Source organism: Pelobates fuscus, chromosome 4 (genome assembly GCF_036172605.1).
Source record: "Pelobates fuscus isolate aPelFus1 chromosome 4, aPelFus1.pri, whole genome shotgun sequence".
NCBI lineage: Eukaryota > Metazoa > Chordata > Amphibia > Anura > Pelobatidae > Pelobates > Pelobates fuscus.
Window position 1 is genome coordinate 8,337,485 of NC_086320.1, and position 19,774 is coordinate 8,357,258.

The following is a 19,774-nucleotide window of genomic DNA, read 5'->3' on the forward strand; positions in this document are numbered from 1 at the left end:
CATCCTGCGTTCATATTGGGACACAGCCCATTGCTGTAATATAACATGGGACATCGCATCCTGCGTTCATATTGTGACAGAGCCCATTGCTGTAATATAACATGGGACATCACATCCTGCGTTCATATTGTGACAGAGCCCATTGCTGTAATATAACACGGGACATCACATCCTGCGTTCATATTGTGACAGAGCCCATTGCTGTAATATAACATGGGACATCACATCCTGCGTTCATATTGTGACAGAGCCCATTGCTGTAATATAACATGGGACATCACATCCTGCGTTCATATTGGGACAGAGCCCATTGCTGTAATATAACATGGGACATCATATCCTGCGTTCATATTGTGACAGAGCCCATTGCTGTAATATAACATGGGACATCACATCCTACGTTCATATTGTGACAGAGCCCATTGCTGTAATATAACATGGGACATCACATCCTGCGTTCATATTGTGACAGAGCCCATTGCTGTAATATAACATGGGACATCACATCCTGCGTTCATATTGTGACAGAGCCCATTGCTGTAATATAACATGGGACATCACATCCTGCGTTCATATTGTGACAGAGCCCATTGCTGTAATATAACATGGGACATCACATCCTGCGTTCATATTGTGACAGAGCCCATTGCTGTAATATAACATGGGACATCACATCCTGCGTTCATATTGTGACAGAGCCCATTGCTGTAATATAACATGGGACATCACATCCTGCGTTCATATTGTGACAGAGCCCATTGCTGTAATATAACACGGGACATCACATCCTGCGTTCATATTGTGACAGAGCCCATTGCTGTAATATAACATGGGACATCACATCCTGCGTTCATATTGTGACAGAGCCCATTGCTGTAATATAACATGGGACATCACATCCTGCGTTCATATTGTGACAGAGCCCATTGCTGTAATATAACATGGGACATCACATCCTGCGTTCATATTGTGACAGAGCCCATTGCTGTAATATAACATGGGACATCACATCCTGCGTTCATATTGTGACAGAGCCCATTGCTGTAATATAACATGGGACATCATATCCTGCGTTCATATTGTGACAGAGACCATTGCTGTAATATAACATGGGACATCACATCCTGCGTTCATATTGTGACAGAGCCCATTGCTGTAATATAACATGGGACATCACATCCTGCGTTCATATTGTGACAGAGCCCATTGCTGTAATATAACATGGGACATCACATCCTGCGTTCATATTGTGACAGAGCCCATTGCTGTAATATAACATGGGACATCACATCCTGCGTTCATATTGTGACAGAGCCCATTGCTGTAATATAACATGGGACATCACATCCTGCGTTCATATTGTGACAGAGCCCATTGCTGTAATATAACATGGGACATCACATCCTGCGTTCATATTGTGACAGAGCCCATTGCTGTAATATAACATGGGACATCACATCCTGCGTTCATATTGTGACAGAGCCCATTGCTGTAATATAACATGGGACATCACATCCTGCGTTCATATTGTGACAGAGCCCATTGCTGTAATATAACATGGGACATCACATCCTGTGTTCATATTGTGACAGAGCCCATTGCTGTAAAATAACATGGGACATCATATCCTGCGTTCATATTGTGACAGAGCCCATTGCTGTAATATAACATGGGACATCACATCCTGCGTTCATATTGTGACAGAGCCCATTGCTGTAATATAACATGGGACATCATATCCTGCGTTCATATTGTGACAGAGACCATTGCTGTAATATAACATGGGACATCACATCCTGCGTTCATATTGTGACAGAGCCCATTGCTGTAATATAACATGGGACATCACATCCTGCGTTCATATTGTGACAGAGCCCATTGCTGTAATATAACATGGGACATCACATCCTGCGTTCATATTGTGACAGAGCCCATTGCTGTAATATAACATGGGACATCACATCCTGCGTTCATATTGTGACAGAGCCCATTGCTGTAATATAACATGGGACATCACATCCTGCGTTCATATTGTGACAGAGCCCATTGCTGTAATATAACATGGGACATCACATCCTGCGTTCATATTGTGACAGAGCCCATTGCTGTAATATAACATGGGACATCACATCCTGCGTTCATATTGTGACAGAGCCCATTGCTGTAATATAACATGGGACATCACATCCTGCGTTCATATTGTGACAGAGCCCATTGCTGTAATATAACATGGGACATCACATCCTGTGTTCATATTGTGACAGAGCCCATTGCTGTAATATAACATGGGACATCATATCCTGCGTTCATATTGTGACAGAGCCCATTGCTGTAATATAACATGGGACATCATATCCTGCGTTCATATTGTGACAGAGCCCATTGCTGTAATATAACATGGGACATCGCATCCTGCGTTCATATTGTGACAGAGCCCATTGCTGTAATATAACATGGGACATCATATCCTGCATTCATATTGTGACAGAGCCCATTGCTGTAATATAACATGGGACATCACATCCTGCGTTCATATTGTGACAGAGCCCATTGCTGTAATATAACATGGGACATCACATCCTGCGTTCATATTGTGACAGAGCCCATTGCTGTAATATAACATGGGACATCACATCCTGCGTTCATATTGTGACAGAGCCCATTGCTGTAATATAACATGGGACATCACATCCTGCGTTCATATTGTGACAGAGCCCATTGCTGTAATATAACATGGGACATCACATCCTGCGTTCATATTGGGACAGAGCCCATTGCTGTAATATAACATGGGACATCACATCCTGCGTTCATATTGTGACAGAGCCCATTGCTGTAATATAACATGGGACATCACATCCTGCATTCATATTGTGACAGAGCCCATTGCTGTAATATAACATGGGACATCATATCCTGCGTTCATATTGTGACAGAGCCCATTGCTGTAATATAATACGGGACATCACAACCTACGTTCATATTGTGACAGAGCCCATTGCTGTAATATAACATGGGACATCACATCCTGTGTTCATATTGTGACAGAGCCCATTGTTGTAATATAACATGGGACATCACATCCTGCGTTCATATTGTGACAGAGCCCATTGCTGTAATATAACATGGGACATCACATCCTGCGTTCATATTGTGACAGAGCCCATTGCTGTAATATAACATGGGACATCGCATCCTGCGTTCATATTGTGACAGAGCCCATTGCTGTAATATAACATGGGACATCGCATCCTGCGTTCATATTGTGACAGAGCCCATTGCTGTAATATAACATGGGACATCGCATCCTGCGTTCATATTGTGACAGAGCCCATTGCTGTAATATAACATGGGACATCACATCCTGCGTTCATATTGTGACAGAGCCCATTGCTGTAATATAACATGGGACATCACATCCTGCGTTCATATTGTGACAGAGCCCATTGCTGTAATATAACATGGGACATCACATCCTGTGTTCATATTGTGACAGAGCCCATTGCTGTAATATAACATGGGACATCACATCCTGTGTTCATATTGTGACAGAGCCCATTGCTGTAATATAACATGGGACATCACATCCTGCGTTCATATTGTGACAGAGCCCATTGCTGTAATATAACATGGGACATCACATCCTGCGTTCATATTGTGACAGACCCCATTGCTGTAATATAACACGGGACATCACATCCTGCGTTCATATTGTGACAGAGCCCATTGCTGTAATATAACACGGGACATCACATCTTATTTAATTGTGCAATGCTCTGGACTTTGCTTCATGCAGAGCTGGTTACTGATCGAATTATGAAAGAATTCAGTCATTTTTAGACATGATTAAATGTTATTGTTTACACAGGGACACCGTGTAATGGGGGCAAGTATAGCTATAAATGGCAGCATAATATTTACCAAACTTATAGACCTCAGTCTGCATTGAGAAAAGCAACCTCGCATAACGAACAACCTCCCAGGGAACTGGCGTAACACTGTAACAGGTATTATACTGAAATGAATTATTTATTATTATATATTGTGTATAGTATTCTATATTATGTATACTGTTATATATTGTGTATATTGCTATACTGTATATTGTGTATACTATTATATATTGTATATACTATTATATATGAATACTGTTATATTATGTATACTGTTATACATTATATATTGTGCTTATTGTTATATTTTATATATTGTGTATACTATTATATATTATATATTGCATATACTATTATATATTATCTATTGTGTATAATGTTATATTATGTATACTTTTATATATTATATATATTGCGTATACTATTATATATTATATATTGTGGATACTGTTATATTATGTATACTGTTATATATTATGTATACTATTATATATTGTGTATACTGTTATATATTCTATATTGCGTATACTATTCTATATTGTGTATACTGTTATATATTATATATTGTGTTTATTTTTATATATTATATATTGTGTATACTGTTATACTATGTATACTGTTATATATTATATATTGTGTTTATTGTTATATATTATATATTGCGTATACTATTATATATTGTGTATACTGTTATATATTATATATTGCGTATACTATTATATATTGTGTATACTGTTATATATTATATATTATGTATACTATTATATATTGTGAGACTAACCACATGTGCTCAAGAAGATATATTTCTTCCCCAATCTCTGCCCCAGTTTAACACCAACCTGTGTCAATGTTGTCTCTCTTCTCTCTGAGATACTAACGTTCTCCTCCTGCTGCCCCTTAGTTCTCCGACCAACTCACTATGGCCTCAGGTTACATCTCATCCCCATCAATTCCATTTTTTTACTTCCCTCTCTAGCTTCCCTCATATCCCTCAGCTCGAATCTAATGTGTTTCCTCTCCCATCACATTTCATTATCTCCTCCTTAACTGCCAAACTCATAGTCCACTGCAGCAGCAGATCCCGTCTGTTTGTCATTTTCTAAGTAAAGATAAACAGCTCAGACACATTGGAAACATATTTCGGCCAATACTTGGTGGCTCGGGTTTAATCTGTGTTATAAATAAAACGTGTTCAGGTAGATTTGTCAAGAATCACATTCAATCCTGCACTCAAAGCATTTATAAACAATATTTATTAATAGAGAGCATTAACTGTACAATATGTATTTTAGGTTTATGTAAAGAGTGAATATAATACATGTTACTAAATAATATATGTCTAATAGCCTCCCAGCGTTTGGTACCAGTGATCTTACTATGTCCCCCGTGCCCCTCCTCTCTCATTGCAGAGCAGAACATTGAATGGAATACTATGTATATACAATGTTATTTACAAAGGTATTCAGACAGCATTTTGTATACAATACCCGTTACATAGAATTCAATATGTACAATATGGAAAAATACTCACAAAATGTCCCTCTACGTGAATGAATTTGTTCCCCTATTTACCACTATAACGTCTTAAAGCATAGAATTTAGCAGGGCTAACTGTACAGGGATCTTAGCCATAATATTAAATGGTCAGTGTAAGAGATCCTCTATTTAACATATTTAAATAATTGAGAATACAATATAAAATAAGGATTGTCTTGGAAGCAATAAAGTTTGGTCTTTTAAAATATTTTATGAAATAAAAATATAAATATAGACACTATAAAATCCACTACAATAATTTATAGCAGAGTTTATAAGATTAAACAAAATGCTTGCAAATATCATTAATATGTTAACATACCCTCCTGAACATGTCACCATCTCTCAGTCATGATAAAATGGATCAGCGTCTCTCTCCAAAATCTCTCCTCTGTGTCCTAATATTAATAAGTATACATATTTATACCTAAGATGTTCAGTTAGGACGTTCTAGGACCTACCTTAAGATACAAGGCCATAACTTGGTCATTTCACATGGGAACATCTTATCTATGTTTAGACTAAAACTCAAGGGTGCACATGGCGTGGGAAATTACACTAATCTAGGACAAGATGGTGTCCTAAAGTCTGAACACCATATTCACTGAATATGGGTAAGAGGTCATTTATTAAAGAAACATTATATGAAAAACAACATTTTCCATTTCAAACAAATTGGCAGTTTGCAGAATCTTTTTTTTAAATTCTTTATTTTTGCCACAGTTAGACAAGTAGTAGTGTGGTGGAACTGCCAATTTTGTATGCTTTGGTCCCTTTCGTATGTTTTTTCCCTTTTTCGTTCGAGTTGTTATATATGAACACCCTCCATTTGTCTTCCGAATGAGAACCACCCCTGTTCCCCATTAGAATGTTCACACCAGCAGCTTAAAGGACCACTCTAGGCACCCAGACCACTTCAGCTTAATGAAGTGGTCTGGGTGCCAGGTCCAGCTAGGGTTAACTAATTGTTTTATAAACATAGCAGTTTCAGAGAAACTGCTATGTTTATCAATTAGTTAAGCCTTCCCCTATTTCCTCTAGTGGCTGTCTCACTGACAGCCGCTAGAGTCGCTTGCGTGATTCTCACTGTGAAAATCACAGTGAGAGCACGCAAGCGTCCATAGGAAAGCATTATGAATGCTTTCCTATGTGACCGGCTGAATGCGCGCGCAGCTCTTGCCGCGCGTGCGCATTCAGCCGACGGGGAGGAACGGAGGTGGAGAGGAGGAGGAGAGCTCCCCGCCCAGCGCTGGAAAAAGGTAAGTTTTTACCCCTTTCCCCTTTCCAGAGCCGGGCGGGAGGGGGTCCCTGAGGGTGGGGGCACCCTCAGGGCACTCTAGTGCCAGGAAAACGAGTATGCTTTCCTGGCACTAGAGTGGTCCTTTAAGTGTGAAACCGCAAGGGAAGTAATTAATGAATGCTTCCCGTGGATGCCCGCCATTTCGTATAACCGAATGCATGTAGTCAACAAAAGAATGTTGGCCATCTTGTCTCCCAAACATGGGCAGCAGCACTTGGTTGTCGAGTGCCTGGAACTCTTTTCGGCTAGGCACTCGCATGAACCCCGGTAAAGATTAGACCGCTGCGTTTGGGGTACTGTATATTTTAGATAGATTGTCTGTACCTGAGAGATAATTGAATTATAGGTTTTTCTCATGCAATTGTATCTCAGGCACAGAGGATCTTGGAATTGAAACCCCTGTGTTATTTAATTAGAGACCCCTTGTAGGGGTTCTATGGATAAAAGCTGTGTGTGGTCCAAAATAAATCAGTTGACTCCCAGAACTATGTTTCGTCTGGTTACTGGTGGAAAGGATGTCTGTATACTTTAATGGTTTTAGTCTGGCTGAGAGAAGGAATTAGCGGAGGTTGCCCGTAGGGTTATCCGTGGTCCGCTACAAGTAGTCATAGCGACTTTCAGTAACTAGACAGATAGTTCAACTTAGACATTTCACATCAGAGACAATGGGTTTGTTTGTTGTGCTGTGGGTTTTAGTATGTAAATGCTAGCTTAGTATAGTGACTTTGCTCATATATAGCCTGTTCTTAGGTAATAAAAGCATGTTTTATAGATAAGGTATTAAACATAAATTGAACAGAAGGATAACAATAGAAATGGAGGGAAATCACAACGGAGAAACTGAAACGGTTTGTGGAATGTGAGCTAGGAGTATGCGGAGTAGTCTCCTCTGCCCCTTTCTACCTGGTGTAACACCTAGGCATGGGCATATGAAGTTAGTGAACGGTTAGCAAGCTGTTATTGAGCCAGACGTGCGATAGGGAGTAAGGTATCCTATGCGTTGTGCAGTTGGGGGTTGGGGGGCTAAACTCCTGAGCTGGAAAGGTCCCTAACTTTGTCTATATTTATATTTTAATTTAATAAAACATTTAAAAAGACAAAGCGTTATCGCTTTCAAGACAATCCCTATTTATATTGTATTCTCAATTATTTATATATTTTAATGCAAACTAAAGAAATAGTACTCAAAATAGATTCACTTATTAGTCCTGATTGCTAAATACTTTACATGTGTAGGATTTATAAAAAAAAAATTGTAGTTAGCTATACCAACATCAAGCCTAATGCTTCACCAACCCTACCACTTACCCTAAGATGGATTCCCCCTGCTGACACTAGATGCCCTCCTGGAGATGAAATCAAGTTTTTTAGAAATCAGTTTGTACTGTGCTGGTAGGAGAAGGGTGGATTATGACACTAAAGTACTATATGGTGCATGTTTACTATTTATAATGGAATCTTCAACTTAATCCTTTCACCCCAGAGAATGTCAGTGGTTTAATCAACAGCTTTTTTTTCTTAATTTATTTTTTTATTAAGACAAAAATTATTTGGTGGGGCTCTTACCTATGTACCCCATGGATGAGCCATCGCTGGAGTACACCCTATCATACACCACCACCCTACATACACAATTTTGCCAAAAAATTACTTGTTTTGTTGATGATGATTTCACTATCCATTTTATCAAATCATATTAAAACGCTCAGTCTTCAAATTCTATAAAATCCAAATTTATGTGTTGCTGATCCAAAGGCAATTTATAAGGAAAAGCAGTTCCTGATTAATGATCAAACATAGAAATAGATACAATCTTAGTTCTACATTAACCATCAATATGCACAACACATTGTCACACTGGTGCCACACAACCTGGAGACCGTGAGACCACCGTCAGCAATATCAAGAAAGGAATAAAGAATTCTGCTGGCACCTTCACTAAGCTCACGGCCTCTTCTTTCGTATTATTAATGTTTTTTAAGGGTATTGATGTCAGGACGTGGTGAAGGTCAGATATAAAGTTTACATGAATAATATAAGGAACATCCTGCAAAGATCTACACTAATGGTGGTTAAACAAATCTCTGTGGGGCCCACAAGAAACTCATTGCACAGGAGCACAATGTGCAATGGACCTCAGGAGCCCATCTGTGAATAGTCTCTGGATCCATTTTAAAATTATCCCTTCCACCATTCCATATTTAATGACTGTATGTACTAAGAACACACAGTGTAGAAATGCATGTGCGCCGCGCCTGACTATTGTTCTGGTTATTCTCCCATAGAATCATGGGAATCTTCATCGCCCTGAGTTTGTTCCTCTCTGCTCTGGCCACCATCACACTCCTTCTCTCATACTGGAAGCAGACGAAGATGGCAAACCAGCTTCCCCCAGGACCCCCTCCACTGCCCCTGCTGGGAAATCCCAGTTATGTGACCAAGGCGGCAGCTTCTAAATATCCTGAGGTAGGTACTTCAGACTGTAAATACTACCCTGAGGTATAATGGTAGGTAATTCTGACTGTAAATATAAACCCGAGGTAGGGTAGTACTGACTGTAAAATATTACCCTAAGGTAGGTAGTACTGACTGTAAATATTCCCCTAAGATAGGGTAGTACTGACTGTAAACTATTCCCCTAAGGTAGGTAGTACTGACTGTAAATACTACCCTGAGGTAGGTACTGCAGATTGTAAATATTACCCTGAGGAAGGTAATACTGACTGTAAATACAGCCCTGAAGTAGGTACTACTGACTGTAATTACTGCACTGAAATTACATAATGAAATACTAAAATATCCTTTACGCCGAATGTTTATGTTACAAAATGATACAAACGAGAATTATAAATAATTTCTTGTTAATTTGTTGTGATGAATGACATACATGGCAACGTGCAAACAGTATAAATGTAAAAGGACGACATAGGGAAATTAATGGGAAATAAAACACCAATCCATTAACAAATTCCATACATCCATATAAACACAATGGAGGGGAATGCAAAAAAAAAGTAAAAAAAAGGTATGGAGGGACTGAACATGTTTTGTGGCTACTGTGAGACCAGGGCCGGATTTTCCTATAGGCTAACTAGGCTTTAGCCTAGGGCCTCAAGATCAAGAGGGGCCTACATTCAAATTGTTAGCAAAATTAAAATTACACTAGTCTAAAAACAGTGAACACTAAAACACTGAACCGAAAATAAGGAGACATTCTATGCATATGATATGACCAGTGGCGTACTAAGGGAGGCAGGGGAGGGGGGGGGGGGCGGTACGCCCCGGGTGCCACTTACTAGAGGGGTGCCAGGGGCAGACTGCAATGCCCCTCCTGCCGCGATCACCGAGAACGGCGGTCTGCAGCTCCGCAATGTGCAGAGCTGCAGACCATGGATCTCGCGTGCACTGCCCAATCAGAGCGTTGCCGCGGATTACCACGGCAACGCTCTGATTGGGTCTCGCGAGATCCATGGTCTGCAGCTCTGCGGAGCTGCAGACCGGAAATGAGGGCCACCGGACCACCAGGGACCCCACCGGACCACCAGGCAGCCCCCACTGGACCACCAGGGATTTAAGGTAATTCTTTTAGTCACCCCCTCTCTCCTCATCACCCCCCTCCCTCTCACAATCACCCCCCCTCCTCATCACCCCCCTCCCTCTCACAATCACCCCCCCTCCTCATCACCCCCCTCCCTCTCACAATCACCCCCCCCCGTCCTCATCACCCCCTCCCTCTTACAATCACCCCCCCCTCACAATCACCCCTCCTCTCCTCATCACCCTCTCCCTCTCACAATCACCCCCTCCCTCTCACAATCACCCCTCCTCTCCTCATCACCCCCTGACTCTCACAATCACCCCCCCCCCTCCCTCTCACAATCATCCCATCTCGACTTTTTAAAAATGTATTATCCGTGCCACATTTTTTATAAAGGTTAGTACCAATCACAACATGTTTCATTTAACATATTGATATATATCACAGTAATGATGTATTTTATTGTCTCTCATGTAATTTACAAACTTAAAAATGGGAGGTCAAAGGGCCTCATAAGTGGAATAGCCTAGGGCAGGGGTAGGCAACCTACGGCACTAGTGCCATGCACGGCACTCGAGGTGTCTTTGCACGGCACTCAAGGCTGCTAGAGCCAAACAGGCGCTTTCCTATCAGGAGTCCCAGTAAAACTTAAGATATCTGCTAATACGAAAAGGTGGTGAAGGACAATACTCAATTTATGCATTGCAGCACGTAGAGGAAGTGATCTCTGATCACTTCCTCCCAGCACTTGTGAATGGGAATCCACACTGTAGCAGAGCAGCTGCTGTTGCAGCTCCTATACTTGAGCTATACCTGGCCGGCCCGGTCCCCACTGGAACCTAGTGAAGCCACCCACACTGCTAGATATACACAGAAATGCAGAATAACCCTCCCCTCATACAAATAATACGAACAGCCCACACACAAACATACACACAATCCGCACAAACTCAACACCACTGACAATCCACATACATGCACACAACCCCACATGCAGCCTATCAACGTGCAATACCCCAAACAGCCCCTCACAGACAAACACAATGTGACATATCCATCCACACACAATTCCACAAGCAACCCCACATACATAGCCCACATTCATATGTATCATACACGATACCATAAACTACTCCTGAACATATACAATATAATAGCTCATATACGCAGGGGCGTATTAGCCGCGAGGCAAACAAGGCATTTGCCTTGGGCGGCATTTTCCAGGGGGCGGCAAAAAAAGCCGCCCCCAAATGCCCAAGGCAAATGTCTTGTTAGCCTTGCGGCTAACAGACATGCCGTCGGGCGGCACTGCCTGGCGGGCGGCCGGCCGGCGAGGGAGCACTTCCCCTGAGCTGTCTGCTCAGCTCCCTCGCCAGCCGCAGAGTGAGGCTGGGAGGCGGAGCCGGAATATGACGTCATATTCCGTCTCCCAGCCTCACTCTGAGGCTGGCGAGGGAGCTGAGCAGACAGCTCAGGGGAAGTGCTCCCTCGCCGGCCGGCCGCCCGCCCGCCCGCCAGGCAGTGCCGCCCGATCACCCAGCAGCCACTGGACCACCAGGGAGGAAGAGACACCCCCCTCCCCAGCATTCCCAAAGGTAAGGAGGCTGGGGGGGGGGGGTTTAAATTAAAAAAAAAAAAAGTGTTAAAAATTAATTTAAAAAAAAAGTGTTAGAAATAAATTTAAAAAAAACGTGTTAAAATTTTTTTTTAAAAAAATTTGTTAAAAATAAATTAAAAAAAAAATGTGTTAAAAAAAATAAAAATGTGTTAAAATAAATTAAAAAAAAGGGTTAATGTGGGTGGGTGAGTGTGTGTCTGTGTCTGTTAGTTACATAGTTACATAGTTACATAGTTAGATAGCTGAAAAGAGACTTGCGTCCATCAAGTTCAGCCTTCCTCACACCTGTTTTTTGCTGTTGATCCAAAAGAGAAAAAAAAAAAAAAAAAAAAAACCCCAGTTTGAAGCACAATTTTGCAACAAGCTAGGACAAAAAATTCCTTATTGACCCCAGAATGGCAGTCAGATTTATCCTTGAATCAAGCAGTTATTACCCTACATTGAAAGATTATATCCTTGAATATTCTGTCTTTGCAAGTATGCATCTAGTAGCTGTTTGAACATCTGTATGGACTCTGATAAAACCACTTCTTCAGGCAGAGAATTCCACATCCTGATTGTTCTTACAGTAAAAAAACCTTTCCTTTGCCTTAGACGAAATCTTCTTTCTTCCAGTCTAAACACATGGCCTCGTGTCCTATGTAAAGTCCGGTTTGTGAATAGATTTCCACACAATGGTTTGTATTGGCCCCGAATATATTTGTATAATGTTATCATATCCCCTCTCAGGCGACGTTTTTCTAAACTAAATAGGTTTAAATTTGTTAACCTTTCTTCATAGCTGATATGTTCCATTCCTTTTATTAATTTTGTAGCCCGCCTCTGCACTTTTTCTAGTGCCATGATATCCTTCTTTAGAACAGGTGCCCAAAATTGCACAGCATATTCAATATGTGGTCTTACCAGTGATTTATAGAGAGGCAAAATGATATTCTCGTCCCGAGAATGAATGCCCTTTTTCATGCATGACAATACCTTACTGGCCTTGGCCACTGCTGATTGACATTGCACATTGTTGCATAGTTTGTTGTCTATAACAATTCCCAAGTCCTTTTCGTGTGTTGTTATCCCTAATTCGCTTCCATTAAGGGTATACGTTGCTTGTGTATTCTTTACGCCGAAGTGCATAACTTTGCATTTTTCAACATTAAATTTCATCTGCCATTTGAGTGCCCAGTCCTCCAGTCTATCTAAATCCTTCTGCAGCAAAGTAATATCTTGCTCACATTGTATTATTTTACAAAGTTTTGTGTCATCTGCAAACACTGAAACATGACTTTCAATGCTGTCTTCAAGATCATTTATAAAAATGTTAAATAGAAGGGGTCCCAGAACAGACCCCTGAGGGACACCACTTGCCACCTCTGTCCAGCTTGAAAATTTACCATTAACGACAACTCTTTGTATTCTGTTTTTAAGCCAATGTTCTACCCAAGAACAAGCATTTTCATCGAGACCGATTTCCTTGAGTTTGAACACTAATCTTTTGTGTGGAACTGTATCAAATGCCTTGGCAAAATCCAAATAGATCACATCCACTGCAACACCCTGATCTATACTTCTACTTACTTCTTCGTAGAACGCAATCAAGTTAGTGTGTGTGTCTGTTAGTGTGTGTCAGTGTTTGTGTCTGTTAGTGTGTGTGTGTCTGTTAGTGTGTGTGTCAGTGTGTGTGTCTGTTAGTGTGTGTGTGTCTGTTAGTGTGTGTGTCAGTGTGTGTGTCTGTTAGTGTGTGTGTCTGTTAGTGTGTGTGTGTCAGTGTGTGTGTCTGTTAGTGTTTGTGTCTGTTAGTGTGTGTGTCTGTTAGTGTTTGTGTCTGTTAGTGTGTGTGTGTGTGTGTGTGTCTGTTAGTGTGTGTGTCTGTGTCTGTTAGTGTGTGTTTGCCTGTGAGTGTGTGTATGTTAGTTTGTGTCTGCTAGTGAGTGAGTGTGTTTGTCTGTTAGTGAGTGTGAGTGTGTCAGTGTGTGTGTGTTTCTGTTAGCGAATGTGTGTGTGTGTATTTAGAATGCGGGGCGGGGGGAAAGGTTGGGTGGGGGTGGCACGGGGGGAGGGGGGGCGCCTGAGTTTTGTCCTGCCTAGGGCAGCACAAAACCAGGATACACCACTGCATATACGCACAAATACAACGATACAAAGCAACTACAGTAAAAATAACACAAGCAGAATACGGTAGCATACACACCTCAATTTTAAAAAATAGGATCGGCATGCAACGGGACATCACAATCCTATATCGGCACAGTGCTGCTAAAAGGTTGCCTACCCCTGGCCTAGGGCCTCTTTTAATCTAAATCCGGCCCTGGGTGAGACGCTTCCTCTCTGTGAAGACTGTAAATACTACCCTGAGTTGGTAATACTGAGTGTAAATACTACCCTGAGATGGTAATACTGACTGTAAATATTACTCCAATACTGGTACTACTGACTGTAAATATTACTCCAATACTGGTACTACTGACTGTAAATACTACCCTGAGTTGGTACTACTGACTGTAAATACTACCCTGAGATGGTAATACTGACTGTAAATACTTCTCCAATACTGGTACTACTGACTGTAAATATTACCCTGAGATGGTAATACTGACTGTAAATATTACTCCAATACTGGTACTACTGACTGTAAATACTACCCTGAGTTGGTACTACTGACTGTAAATATTACTCCAATACTGGTACTACTGACTGTAAATATTACCCTGAGATGGTACTACTGACTGTAAATATTACTCCAATACTGGTACTACTGACTGTAAATATTACTCCAATACTGGTACTACTGACTGTAAATATTACTCCAATACTGGTACTACTGACTGTAAATACTACACTGAGTTGGTAATACTGACTGTAAATATTACTCCAATACTGGTACTACTGAGTGTAAATATTACTCCAAATTGGTACTACTGACTGTAAATACTACCCTGAGATGGTAATACTGACTGTAAATATTACTCCAATACTGGTACTACTGACTGTAAATATTACCCTGAGATGGTACTACTGACTGTAAATACTACCCTGAGATGGTAATACTGACTGTAAATATTACTCCAATACTGGTATTACTGACTGTAAATATTACTCCAATACTGGTACTACTGACTGTAAATACTACCCTGAGATGGTACTACTGACTGTAAATATTACCCTGAGATGGTACTACTGACTGTAAATATTACTCCAATACTGGTACTACTGACTGTAAATATTACCCTGAGTTGGTAATAATGACTGTAAATATTACTCCAATACTGGTACTACTGACTGTAAATATTACCCTGAGATGGTACTACTGACTGTAAATACTACCCTGAGATGGTAATACTGACTGTAAATATTACTCCAATACTGGTACTACTGACTGTAAATACTACCCTGAGATGGTAATACTGACTGTAAATATTACTCCAATACTGGTACTACTGACTGTAAATATTACCCTGAGTTGGTAATACTGACTGTAAATATTACTCCAGTACTGGTACTACTGACTGTAAATATTACCCTGAGTTGGTAATACTGACTGTAAATATTACTCCAATACTGGTATTACTGACTGTAAATACTACCCTGAGTTGGTAATAATGACTGTAAATACGACCCTGTTCTGGTACTACTGACTGTAAATATTACTCCAATACTGGTACTACTGACTGTAAATACTACCCTGAGTTGGTAATACTAACTGTAAATATTACTCCAATACTGGTACTACTGACTGTAAATATTACTCCAATACTGGTACTACTGACTGTAAATACTACCCTGAGATGGTACTACTGACTGTAAATATTACCCTGAGATGGTACTACTGACTGCAAATACTACCCTGAGATGGTACTACTGACTGTAAATATTACTCCAATACTGGTACTACTGACTGTAAATACTACCCTGAGTTGGTAATACTGACTGTAAATATTACTCCAATACTGGTACTACTGACTGTACATATTACCCTGAGTTGGTATTACTGACTGTAAATACTACCCTGAGATGGTACTACTGACTGTAAATATTACTCCAATACTGGTACTACTGACTGTAAATATTACCCTGAGTTGGTAATACTGACTGTAAATATTACTCCAATACTGGTACTACTGACTGTAAATACTACCCTGAGTTGGTAATACTGACTGTAAATATTACTCCAATACTGGTACTACTGACTGTACATATTACTCTGAGTTGGTATTACTGACTGTAAATACTACCCTGAGATGGTACTACTGACTGTAAATATTACTCCAATACTGGTACTACTGACTGTAAATATTACCCTGAGTTGGTAATACTGACTGTAAATATTACTCCAATACTGGTACTACTGACTGTAAATACTACCCTGAGTTGGTAATACTGACTGTAAATATTACTCCAATACTGGTACTACTGATTGTAAATACTACCCTGAGATGGTAATACTGACTGTAAATACTTCTCCAATACTGGTACTACTGACTGTAAATACTACCCTGAGTTGGTAATACTGACTGTAAATATTACTCCAATACTGGTACTACTGAGTGTAAATATTACTCCAAATTGGTACCACTGACTGTAAATACTACCCTGAGATGGTAATACTGACTGTAAATATTACTCCAATACTGGTACTACTGACTGTAAATACTACCCTGAGTTGGTAATACTGACTGTAAATATTACTCCAATACTGGTACTACTGACTGTAAATACTACCTTGAGATGGTAATACTGACTGTAAATACTTCTCCAATACTGGTACTACTGACTGTAAATATTACCCTGAGTTGGTAATACTGACTGTAAATATTACTCCAATACTGGTACTACTGACTGTAAATATTACCCTGAGATGGTAATACTGACTGTAAATACTTCTCCAATACTGGTATTACTGACTGTAAATACTACCCTGAGTTGGTAATAATGACTGTAAATACGACCCTGTTGTGGTACTACTGACTGTAAATATTACTCCAATACTGGTACTACTGACTGTAAATACTACCCTGAGTTGGTAATACTAACTGTAAATATTACTCCAGTACTGGTACTACTGACTGTAAATACTACCCTGAGTTGGTAATACTGACTGTAAATACTACCCTGTGGTGGTACTACTGACTGTAAAACTTACTCCAATACTGGTACTACTGACTGTAAATACTACCCTGAGATGGTAATACTGACTGTAAATATTACTCCAATACTGGTACTACTGACTGTAAATACTACCCTGAGTTGGTAATACTGACTGTAAATATTACTCCAATACTGGTACTACTGACTGTAAATATTACCCTGAGATGGTACTACTGACTGTAAATACTACCCTGAGATGGTAATACTGACTGTAAATATCACTCCAATACTGGTATTACTGACTGTAAATATTACTCCAATACTGGTACTACTGACTGTAAATACTATCCTGAGATGGTACTACTGACTGTAAATATTACCCTGAGATGGTACTACTGACTGTAAATACTACCCTGAGATGGTACTACTGACTGTAAATATTACTCCAATACTGGTACTACTAACTGTAAATACTACCCTGAGATGGTAATACTGACTGTAAATATTACTCCAATACTGGTACTACTGACTGTAAATATTACCCTGAGTTGGTAATAATGACTGTAAATATTACTCCAATACTGGTACTACTGACTGTAAATACTACCCTGAGTTGGTAATACTGACTGTAAATATTACTCCAATACTGGTACTACTGACTGTAAATATTACCCTGAGATGGTACTACTGACTGTAAATACTACCCTGAGATGGTAATACTGACTGTAAATATTACTCCAATACTGGTACTACTGACTGTAAATACTACCCTGAGATGGTAATACTGACTGTAAATATTACTCCAATACTGGTACTACTGACTGTAAATATTACCCTGAGTTGGTAATACTGACTGTAAATATTACTCCAATACTGGTATTACTGACTGTAAATACTACCCTGAGTTGGTAATAATGACTGTAAATACGACCCTGTTGTGGTACTACTGACTGTAAATATTACTCCAATACTGGTACTACTGACTGTAAATACCACCCTGAGTTGGTAATACTAACTGTAAATATTACTCCAATACTGGTACTACTGACTGTAAATATTACTCCAATACTGGTACTACTGACTGTAAATACTACCCTGAGATGGTACTACTGACAGTAAATATTACCCTGAGATGGTACTACTGACTGTAAATACTACCCTGAGATGGTACTACTGACTGTAAATACTACCCTGAGATGGTACTACTGACTGTAAATATTACTCCAATACTGGTACTACTGACTGTACATATTACCCTGAGTTGGTATTACTGACTGTAAATACTACCCTGAGATGGTACTACTGACTGTAAATATTACTCCAATACTGGTACTACTGACTGTAAATATTACCCTGAGTTGGTAATACTGACTGTAAATATTACTCCAATACTGGTACTACTGACTGTAAATACTACCCTGAGTTGGTAATACTGACTGTAAATATTACTCCAATACTGGTACTACTGACTGTACATATTACTCTGAGTTGGTATTACTGACTGTAAATACTACCCTGAGATGGTACTACTGACTGTAAATATTACTCCAATACTGGTACTACTGACTGTAAATATTACCCTGAGTTGGTAATACTGACTGTAAATATTACTCCAATACTGGTACTACTGACTGTAAATACTACCCTGAGTTGGTAATACTGACTGTAAATATTACTCCAATACTGGTACTACTGATTGTAAATACTACCCTGAGATGGTAATACTGACTGTAAATACTTCTCCAATACTGGTACTACTGACTGTAAATACTACCCTTAGTTGGTAATACTGACTGTAAATATTACTCCAATACTGGTACTACTGAGTGTAAATATTACTCCAAATTGGTACTACTGACTGTAAATACTACCCTGAGATGGTAATACTGACTGTAAATATTACTCCAATACTGGTACTACTGACTGTAAATACTACCCTGAGTTGGTAATACTGACTGTAAATATTACTCCAATACTGGTACTACTGACTGTAAATATTACCCTGAGATGGTACTACTGACTGTAAATACTACCCTGAGATGGTAATACTGACTGTAACTATTACTCCAATACTGGTACTACTGACTGTAAATACTACCCTGAGATGGTAATACTGACTGTAAATATTACTCCAATACTGGTACTACTGACTGTAAATATTACCCTGAGTTGGTAATACTGACTGTAAATATTACTCCAATACTGGTATTACTGACTGTAAATACTACCCTGAGTTGGTAATAATGACTGTAAATACGACCCTGTTGTGGTACTACTGACTGTAAATATTACTCCAATACTGGTACTACTGACTGTAAATACTACCCTGAGTTGGTAATACTAACTGTAAATATTACTCCAATACTGGTACTACTGACTGTAAATATTACTCCAATACTGGTACTACTGACTGTAAATACTACCCTGAGATGGTACTACTGACTGTAAATATTACCCTGAGATGGTACTACTGACTGTAAATACTACCCTGAGATGGTACTACTGACTGTAAATATTACTCCAATACTGGTACTACTGACTGTACATATTACCCTGAGTTGGTATTACTGACTGTAAATACTACCCTGAGATGGTACTACTGACTGTAAATATTACTCCAATACTGGTACTACTGACTGTAAATATTACCCTGAGTTGGTAATACTGACTGTAAATATTACTCCAATACTGGTACTACTGACTGTAAATACTACCCTGAGTTGGTAATACTGACTGTAAATATTACTCCAATACTGGTACTACTGACTGTACATATTACTCTGAGTTGGTATTACTGACTGTAAATACTACCC